This window comes from Orycteropus afer, unplaced genomic scaffold (assembly GCF_000298275.1).
Source record: "Orycteropus afer afer isolate SDZICR_OR568_19922 unplaced genomic scaffold, OryAfe1.0 scaffold00494, whole genome shotgun sequence".
Lineage (NCBI taxonomy): Eukaryota > Metazoa > Chordata > Mammalia > Tubulidentata > Orycteropodidae > Orycteropus > Orycteropus afer.
The window spans coordinates 734,111-745,558 of record NW_006922081.1 but is presented as its reverse complement, the minus strand read 5'-3'; positions in this window follow the sequence as shown (position 1 = coordinate 745,558).

Here is an 11,448-nt window from a genome sequence, read left to right as displayed (position 1 = left end):
TCTACGGAAGGATGGTGAAAGTAGGAGATTTCCAAACATGCAGAAGTTAAGGGAATTTGTTAAAACAAGACTAACCTTACAAGAAACACTAAAGGGAGTCCTTTGAACAGAGAACCAATAATAGCAAAGAACAACCAACCATTAATACATAAAATGATATAACCCAGAAACCAACACAGCTTTGGATGTATCCAAAGAAAAATAAGCTTACAAGATTGTCAACAGGGAGCCAGAGAGATCAAGTGGCAAATGAGTCCAACTACAAACCAAAAAGAGGGGAAAACACTGTGTTTACAGAAACTTTAAATGGTGAGGAAGTCAAGAAAGTTGCCAGATATAATTGGACTGTTCTAAACTCGAGGAGAAAATTAAAACTCTCAGGGTAACCTCAAAGAAAAATGATAAACCTTCACATCACAATAAAAAAAAAGGACAAAAACATGTATTTAGTAAATACTAAAACAATAGCAACAAAGAAAATAACATTATGCATAAACATGATGAGCTCAGCCAGAAAGTTATATAGAGCAAAGAAACCAGGCATACCAAGAAAAAACACATAACAAAATGACAACAACCATTCATCCTTGTTGATAATTACACAGAATGTTAATGGATTAAAGGCACCACTCAAGAGATGGAGAGTTGCACACTGGATAAGAAAACATAACCCATCAATATGATGTCTACAAGAGACACACGTTAGACACAAAGACAAAAGTAGATTAAATCAAAGGTTGGAAAAAGATATATCAAGCAAATGGCAACAAAAAGAACAGGAATCACAATATTAATTTCTAATAAAATCGACTTTAAGACAAAACCACCATATGAGACACAGCTCACTGCTCTTGAGTCAGATCAGACTCATAGTGATGACTCCTTGGGTTTCTGAGGTGGTATCACTATGGAAGTAGATTGCCCAATCTTCCTTCTGGGGAGTGGATGGTGGGTTTGAACCCCAGACTTCTGGTTAGCAGTCAAATGCCTTGGTCACTATGACAAGGAAGGACATTAAACAATGATTAAAGGATCAATTGAACAAGAAGATATAACCATAATAAATATCTATGGATCCAATGAAAGATGCCCAAAATACATAAATCGGACTTTAAAAGAAATGAAAGAGCAAATAAATGACCCCATAGTCATAGTGAGAAACTTTAATACATCACTTTCAATGAAAGAAAGAAAAACTGGGAAAAAACTCAACAAAGACAGAGAAGAGCTAAACAGTACAATCCACCAACCTCACCTTATAGACATCTACAGAGCACTTCACTCAACAACAGCACAATATACATTCTTTTCCAGGGCACATAGAATATTTCCCATGATAGAGCATATATTAGACCATAAAGCAAGCCTTAATAAATTAAAAAAAAAAAAAAAACATTGAAATACTACAAGGTTTCTTCTTAGATCACAATGTTATCAAATTAGAAATCAACAATAGGAAGAACAACAAAAAAGAGCAAACACATGGAAACTGAACAATAACCTTCTTAAGAGTGGGTAACAGAAGAAATAAAAAATGAAATTCAAAAATTCCTTGTATCAAACAAGAATGAAAACACAACGTATGAAAAATTTTGGGGCACAGCAAAAGCAGTAATCAGAGGCCAACTTATTGCAATAAATGAACACATCAAAAAAGAAGAAAGAGCTAAAATCAACACTTTAAAGCAATATCTCCAACAATTAGAAAGAGAATAACAAGAAAATTCTACAGTCACCAGAAGAAAGGAAATAATAAAGATTTGAGCAGAAATCAATGAAACAGAAAATAGAAAAATTCAACAAGACTGGAAATTGGTTTTTTGAAAAGATTAATAAAATTATGAAGCAAGCATGACCTTGATCCCAAAACCAGGCAAAGACATCACTCAATATGAGTACTACAGACAAATATACCTCATGAATATAATGTGAAAATCTTCAACAAAATCCTAGCCAATAGACTTCAAAAACACATCAATGAAATCAATCATTATAACCAAGTGGGGTTCATATCAGGTATGCAAGGATGGTTCAACATTAGATAAACAAAAAAAACTTCATCCACCACATAAATATAACAAAGGAAAAGAACCGCATGACCATAGCAATAGATGAAGAAAAGACATTTGATAAATTCCAACACCGATTTCTGATCAAAACTCTCAGCAAAATAGGAATAGAAGGGACATTCCTCAACATAATAAATGGCATGTATGCAAAACCAACAGAAAACATCATTTTCAATGGAGAGAGACTAAAACCATTCCCCTTGCTAACAGGAACTAGACAAGGATGCCCTCCTTCACCACTTGTATCCAACATTGTATTGGAAGTTCTAGCCAGGACAATAAGGCAAGGAAGGGAAATCAAAGGCATCAAAACTGGTAAGGAAGAAGTAAAACTATCCCTATTTTCTGATAATATGATTCTATACCTAGAAAACCCAAGAGAATCAGTCAAAAATCTACTGGAACTAGTTGAGATATTTAGCACCACAGCAGAACACGAGTAAACAACCAAAAATCATTTGGATTCCTCTACACCAGTGAAGAGATTGTGGACAAAGTAATAAGGAAATCAATACCATTTACAATAGCTACCAAAAAAATAAAATACTTGGGAATAAATCTTACCAGGGACACAAAAGACCTGTCCAAAGAAAACTATAAAAGATTATTTCAAGAAACCGTAAGAGAGCTACATAAATGGAAGAACATGCGATTCTCATGGATAGGAAGATTGAACATTGTGAAAATGCCAATTCTACCCAAAGCAATCTATACATTCAATGCAATTCCAATCCAGATCCCATCAACATTCTTTAAGGATATGGAGAAACCAAACACTAACTTTATATGGAAAGGAACGAGACTTCAGATAAGCAAAGCACTATTGAAGAAGAAGAACAAAGTAGGAGGTCTCACACTGCTAGATCTCAAAAGCTACTGTACAGCCACAGTAGTCAAAACTGCCTGGCTTGGTAGAATGACAGACACACAGACCAATGGAATAGCATTGAAATAGATCCATTGACCTATGGTCAGCTGATCTTTGACAAAGTGACAAAACCCATTAAATGGGGAAGAGAATGTGCTTAATAAATGGTGTTGGCAAAACTGGATATCCATGTGCAGAAAAATGAAATAAGATCTGTACCTCACACAATACACAAAAACTAACTACAGATGGATGAAAGAATTAAATGTGAAACCTAAAACTATAGAGTTCTTCAAGGAAAAACAAGGGGCATAGTTAGAGGCCTTAGTATATGGCATAAATAGACTATCAAGCATAACTCAAAATGCACACACAGCAGAAAAGAAAGTAGATGAATGGGACCCTCTAAAAATTATATTTTTATGTGCTTCCAAACACTTATTCAAAAGAGGCACAAGAGAAGTTACAGATTGGGAAAAAATATATATATTGTTAACGAAATATCTAACAAGGGAATTATCTTTAGAATTTATAGACAACTCCAACACCTCAATATAAAAAGACAAATAATCCAATTAAAAATGGGCAAAAGGCATGAATAGACATGTCACCAAAGATGATATTCAGGTGACCAACAAATATATGAAGAAATGCTCATGGTCATTAGCCATTGGAGAGATGTAAATCAAAACAAAAATGAGATACCATTTTGCATCAGCACAAGTAGAAAAGTTCAACAAGACAAAAACAGCAAATGCTGGTGAGAATGCAAAGAGATTGGGACTCTCACACACTGATGGTGGGACTATAAAATGGTACAACCACTGTGGAAAACAGTATGGTGATTCCTTACAAAGTTGAAATTAGAAATACCATTTGACCCAGCCATTCCATTACTAGTTATATATCCTAAAGAAGTGAGAACCAGGACAAGTACAGACATATGCACACCCATGTTCATCACAGCACTATTTACAATAGCCAAAAATGGAAACAACCTAGGTGTCCATGAACTGAGGGATGGATATCCAAACTATGGTACATACACACAATGAAATACTATGCAACCCTAAAGAATAACGTAGAATCTGCAAAACACCACATAATGTGGATGAATTTGGAGGACATTATGCTGAGTGAAACAAGTCAATCACAGAAGGACAAATATTGTACTAATCTGTTATTATAAAAAGTCAAGGAAAAGTTTCTATATGGGATGGAAGGGGAGAGCATGCTGTTAGATACATAGAGACAAATATTTATTTGGGTGAAGAGAAGGGCAATGTACCAAATGTGAGTGATCAACATATGGCATTGAGGAAGAGGAAGTCATAGAGAGGTACATGGGAAGTACACATGACAATGATGAACCCTTTTGCACATACAGTGCTGCATTATCAGTGAAGGCAAACATGGATATAAGGATGGATAGTTGGATGGATAGGCTGAACTATTAGGTATGTCTATGCAGGGGGTAGTGTGCCCAGGAACATGCATAACATTGGCAGACAATGTTTCTACATGTGTATTTGTATGTTCTGTAAAAATTCCCAAGTATAGAAGAGGTGACAAGGGACAAGTTTATAGTCACTTCTTGGTGGCAGCCAGCTACCTGAGGGAGTGAGTAGTTGGACCTGTGGGCTTGAGACCATAATCACAGGGGAAATCAAGCTTAATTGTTGTAACATACTACACAAAACTTTGTTCCACCTCCTGCTTTGTCAAGTAGCAACTGTGATCTTAGAAGCTTGCAAGCAACCATCTAGATGCAGCAATGGGTCTCTCTTCATCCAGAGCAAAGAAGAATGAAGAACACCAACGATTAATGGAAACAATTGGTACAAGTGACTGGTACCACCATGCCATCCTCAGCCTATACAACTATAAGACCAGAAGAACGAGGTGGTGCCCAGCTACCACTGTCAACCACTGCGAGGGGATCAATGTAGGAGATCCTGGATAGAGAGAAAAATGTGAAACAAAACTCAAAATCATTTAGGAATAAATAAATAGGGCACCCGGTTTGCTGTCTGATAGAGCCTGACAGAATCATTGTGACTATGGCCCCTAGCTGCCCTTCAGGTCTCAAATTGAGCTAACTCCTGTGGTTTCCAGCCAAACAAAAGACAGGCATATGAGGTGAACATTTCCACTAGGTAGATACACTCTTTGGAGAGAACAATAATGGGAGAATAGAAGGGGTGTGTATGTACAGGGAGAGAATTCAGGTGGCAGGAGTGCATGGAGAGATTAACAAAATGAAGAGGTAACTATGGAGAAGAAGTGGGAGGGTAGCTGTTGCATTATGGTAAATTGTAGTCAATGTCATGAGACAAAATGTATATGAACTGCTGTATGGAAAGTGAATTTTCTCTGAAAACTTTCACCAAAATTACAATGAAATATAAATGTGTGTGTGTGTAGTTGGTTTAGTTATAAGTGCTGAAATGAATGGTATGTATTTAAGTTTTGTGTCAACTTGGATGGGCCTTGTTGAATGGCTAGGGAGGTGGATGTAGTTATTTTCCATGGTGAGATTGGTAATTAACTGCATGGTTGAATCTATTGGAGCAGCCAAGTAGCTGCTTTAGGGATGTGGTCTGCTTCCAATATATAAGAAGCAACTTTGTGGAAAATGTCCAGCTATGGAATGCTTGAACATTGCATGTAGCTGAGTTGTTGTTCAACAGCCTGCCCTGCCCTGCCGATCTTGGGACTTCTTTGGACTTGAATTAGTGGTCAGCTCTGTTGTTTGGTAATATTGGGCTGTGCCTTTTTACTCATTGACCTTGAGTTTGTCAGCCTCAGCAGCCAGCAGCTGCATGAGTGAAGAAAAGGTTCTAGCTTCAGTGGGGCAGAAGCTGAAGGCAAAGCTGAAGTCCAAGGTTGAGGGGCTTTCTCCCAGCCCCTGGAGCCTGGCACTCTGAACTTGGACTTCTTGCCTCCCAAGTTATAAGATAGTAAACTCCTATTTGTTAAAGTCATCCCATTTGTGGTATTTTCTGTTGTAGCAGCACAGTAGTACCAATACTAATGGCATAATCTTAAGTAGAAAAAAAAAAAAAATAGTCCCTTATAATTAGATGCAAATTATTTTAATTTCAGTCTAAGGTATGCATTTTTTAAGCTTCCAGAAATACATACAATTTTATTAATATACATGTTGGTAAACTTCCTAACTCATTCCTTCATTAAATTATTCCGCTTTCATCAATTTCTCGAGGTGGTGTAGTGCCTAAGGAATTTGACTGCTAAGCAGAATGCTGGCAGTTCAAACCCACCAGCCACTCCTCAGAAGGAAGATTGGGCAATCTACTTCCATAGAGATACCACTTCAAAAACCCAAGGAGGGTCACTATGAGCAATGAAAACATTATATATATAGATATAGATATAGATATAGATATAGATATAGATATAGTCAGACATATCCTTTCAATTTCAACCTCAGTTTGATCAAATTTGAGAGTTCACCATGTGCTTTAAAGACGGATGATATTAAAGAAATTGGTAAAGTACTAGGCATGCGATAAGCATCTATAGGAATTTGTTGTTGTTATGTGCTGTCAAGTCAGACCCAACACACAGCGACTCCTCTTGGGGTTTCCAAGGCAGTATCACTATGGAAGTATATTGCCCCATCTTCCTTCCAAGGAGTGGCTGGTGGATTTCAACCACCAGCCTTCTGGTTAGCTGTCAAGTGCCTTAGCCACTATGCAACCAGAGCTACCATACTATAGGAATTAAGTAACAATTAATCATTATTAGTTGTCTGGACAAAACTCCATTTTTCTCCTTGGCCCAGTGGATTTTTGCTTTTACATGTATATTATGTGTAAAAAAAAACTTAAAGTTAGTAGACTAGATTCCTGTGGATGTTTAACTAAAGTCTTAAAAATTAGCCTAATTGATTTAATTAATAATAAAATAATGTTAAAAGAACTATTAAATTAACCCGGGGTTAGAAAACCAAAAGGGAAGAATATGCTTGGCATTTCTCAAGCTGAAAGAACTGATGAAAAAATTTAAACCTTGAGTTGCAATATTGAAAGATTCTATGAGCAAAATATTGAATGATGCAGGAAGCATCAAAAGAAGATGGAAGGAATACACAGAGTCACTGTACCAAAAAGAATTGGTCAATCTTCATCCATTTCAGGAGGTGGCATATGTTCAAGAACCAATTGTATTGGAGGAAGAAGTTGAAGCTACACTGAAAGAATTGGCAAAGAATAAGGCCCCAGAAATTGATGGGATACCCAATGAGATGTTTCAACAAATGCATGCCCCACTGGAGACACGCATTAGGTTATGCAAAAAGATTTGGAAGACAGCTACCTGACAAACTGATTGGAAGAGATCCATAATTGTATCCATTCCGAAGAAAGGTGATCCCACAGAATGTGGAAATTATCGAACAATATCACTAATACTGTATGCAAGTAAAATCTTACTGGAGATAATTCAAAAAAAGGTTGCAGAAGTATATTCACATTGAACTTCCAGAAATGAAAGCTGGATTCAGAAGAGGATGTGGAATGAAGGATATCATTGCTGATGTCATATGGATCCTGGCTCAAAGCAAAGACTATCAGTAAGATGTTTACTTTTGTTTTATTGATTATGCAAAAGCCTTTGATTGTGTGCATCATGACAAATTGTGGATAACATTGAGAAGAATGTGAATTCCAGAACACTCAATTGTGCTCATGAGGAACCTGTACATAGACCAGGAGGCTGTTGTTCGAACAGAAAAAGGGAACACTACATGGTTTAAAATCAAGAAGGGAGGGTATCAGGGTTGTATCCTTTCACCATACTTATTCAATCCATATGCCCAGCAAATAATCCAAGAAGCTGGACTATATGAAGAAGAATGTGGCATTAGAATTGGAGGAAGAATCATTAACAACCTGCGATAAGCTGATGACACAACTTTGGTTGCTGAAAATGAGGATGACTTGATGTATTTACTGATGAAGACTGAAGAATACAGTCTGCAGTATGGATTACATCTCAATATAAAGAAAACAAAAATCCTCACAACTGATCCTATAAGCAACATTAGGATAAAGGGAGAAAAGGTTAAATTGTCAAAGACTTCACATTACTTGGTTCTACAATTGATGCCAATGGAAGCAGCAGATAGGACATCAGATGACTGTATAGCACAGGGCAAATAGGCTGCAAAGGACCTCTTGCAAGTGCATCTCCTTGAGGACTAAGGTGTTCCTGACACAAGCCATGGTATTTTCAATCACCTTTTAGCATGTGAGAGCTGGACAATGAATAAGGAAGACTGAAGAAGAATTGATGCATTTGAGCTGTGGTGTTGGAGAAGAATGCTGAAAGTACATTGACAGCTAAAAGAATTAACAGGTCTGTCCTGGAGGAAGTGCAGCCAAAATGCTTCTTGGAGGCAAGAATGGCCAGAAATCATCTCACATACTTTGGTCATGTAGTCAGAAGGGACCATTCCCTGGAGAAGGATGTCATGCTTGGTAAGGCAGAGGGTCGACAAAAGAGGAGAAGGCCCTCAACGAGATGGATGGACACAGTGGCAGCTGCTATGGGCTCAAGTATAGCAAGAATCATGGAGCTGGCTCAGGACCCGGCAGTGTTTCCTTCTGCTTTACATGTGGTCGCTTTACATGTGAGTCGGAGACGACTGGATGACACCTAACAAGTTCCAATAAAGCACCATTTGCCATGGAAGTATTAACTATCTCAATTATTCTAGGCAACTTGTCCTGACTATTAATGTTAATTGTTGGAATTCTGTCGGATTTATGTTTGGAGATCATACGAATTCACACCAAACACATCCACTTCCTCAGAGTAAAACTCATGTAAGTTAAGACAAGTTGTTTTTGTTAGGTGCCCTTGAGTAGTGTCCTACTCATAGCGACCCTTTGCACAGCAAAAAGAAACACCACCCGTTCCCATGCCAACTCTGCGATCACTGCTTTATTTGAGCACATCGCCACAGCCACTATGTATCATTAAAAGAGCCTTCCCCTTTTTTGTCGATCTTCAGCCTTACCAACATGACATCCTTCTCCAGGGAATGGTCCCTTCTGATAACCCGACCAAAGTAGGTGAGACAAAGTCTGGCCATTCTCGCTTCTAAGGAACATTAAGGCTGCACTTCCTCCAGGACAAATTTGTCAATTCTTTTAACAATCCATTGTACTTTGAAAATTCTTCACCAGAACCACAACTCAAAATCATCATTTCTTCTTTGGCCTTTCTTCTTTGGTCTTCTTTATTTATTGTCCAGCTGTCACATGCATGTAAGGTGATTTAAAATATTATGGTTTGTGTGAGGTGCACCTTAGTCCTCAAAGAGGTAGGTATCTTTGCTCTTCACTTGAAAGAGGTCTTTTGCAAGGGACTTGCCTAGTGTTATATGTAGTCTGATGTCATGATTGTTGCTTCCATTGGTGTCAATAGTAGAACCATGCAATTGACAAGTTAAGAGACAACAAAGCTTGCTCCATACAGTGAGCCGTCTATCTCTGTTGTTGATTCATTTAAACAAATATATATTCCATTAAGAATTATACTTTGCATGTTATCTATAGCCTTGCTAGTAAAATTTTATTGCTCAGAAACTTGAAATTAACTTCTCTTTAATTTATTTGTGATTATAAATATAAACCAGGCAGCCATTAGACTAAAATAAATTATAATGGTAATTTTAGTTTTCTCCTACTTTGAAATCTAAAATGAAAATATTCTGGAAAGTAGAAAACTTTCTTTTTTTTTTTTTTCTTATTAGTCTTTCAACATTCGGTAGTATCTACAGATATTAAATGATTTTTCATTATACTTATTTGAAATACCAGTCCAGTATTTTATGTCTATGATGGTTCAATCACTTTGCCAAGGCTTTAACTTTGCTTTATGTTTACTATGGTTTTTACATGTTCAAAGATTCTGGTATTATTTGTGGAAAGGGTAGAATGTGGGAATAAATATCAAACTATTGCTTTCACAAGATCAATTTTCTTTATAACTGCCACTGGCATTAACAGTCATCTGAAACTACTCCAAGAAAATTTGCTGATGGATTGGTATGCAGAATAATCAAAACAGCTACTGGAGATAATGGCATTTCTTTAAAGGGAAATGCTTGAGGAAGATTTCCCTTTTAGCAAGATGACTACCACATATGGATAGAAAGTTTAGAACGGGCTTTCCTTCCCTTGTAGGCCTAAGGCAAAGCTATAAACTCAAATGAGTTTTGTCCCTTGTAAGATGTTTGCTTTCTTCAGCAATTCTTTTAATAGGCATAAAAGGAGAACTGTCTTCTATTGTGTGGAAACAGCAGGTCAGCATTTACTCATCTTCTAATTCTGACTGCTCTTGAAAAAAAAAAAAAAAAAAGATTTTCTTTTACTCAACAGTTAAAACATTTTCTTTTACTAAGTATGTTGGTTGGTGTTTCACAATACTGAGGAGAAGCAACAATGGGATTAGAATTTTCTCCTTTTCCCATGTACTCTCCTCAATCCCTTTTAACACCTTCCTGTGAGTGCAATATGAGAATAGATATTAAATCATGTTCTTTTTATCCTACTACATGGAACAAGGAGCTCTGGTAGCATAATGGCTAAAAGCACTTGTCTGCTAACCAGAACGCTGGTGGTTCAAACCCACCAGCCACTCCTCGGAAGGAAGGTTGGGCAATCCTACTTCCATAGTGATAATGCCTCAGAAACCCAAGGAGGGGTCGCTATGAGTCGGGGCCGACTCGACGGCACATAACAACAACAACAACAACACGTGAACTTAAGTTACTCCTTGCTTTATCTTTTTCTCATGTTATTAGCAATGTTTTTGTAGATATTTTACTTGGATTTTACATTTCATTTGATGAAAAAATATGTTAAGACAATATAAAAATTAGACAGAGTTCAAATGCCAAAATTGTCCCACACCACATAACATATAGATGAGCATTGCTTCTCACACCATCTGAAGGCAAATTCTTTCCCTTCTCTTCTTTCCTACACCATTTGTGACTTAGGACTAGGGCATCTCCCACATCCAAGCTATTTTAATCCCTCTTCTCACTTTCCCAAGGAACCCTGGTGGCTCAATGGTTAGAAGCTTTGCTGCTAACCAAATGTTGGTGGTTCAAACTGCAGGAGAAATACGTGGTGATGTTTCTGTAAAGATCGCAGCCAGCAAAACCCTATGGGACAGTTCTACTTTGTCACATGGGGTCTCTTTAAGTCAGAATAAATTTGACAACACCCAACAACAGAAATTCATCTTGTCACAAATGAATCAAGATTTATAATAGTAAAACTGATATGGGTTTGAGGTGAAGAGAAGATGATGATTCAATGTGTACTCAACACTATTGTTAGCTTTGCCCTAATTCCTTTTATTTTTCTCTTCTTTCACATATACTTACACATTCAAGACCTTAATTACCTCTCTAGATCAGTCTCATGCAATAGAAATGTAATACTAGATGCTAATGAGACCTATATATATATA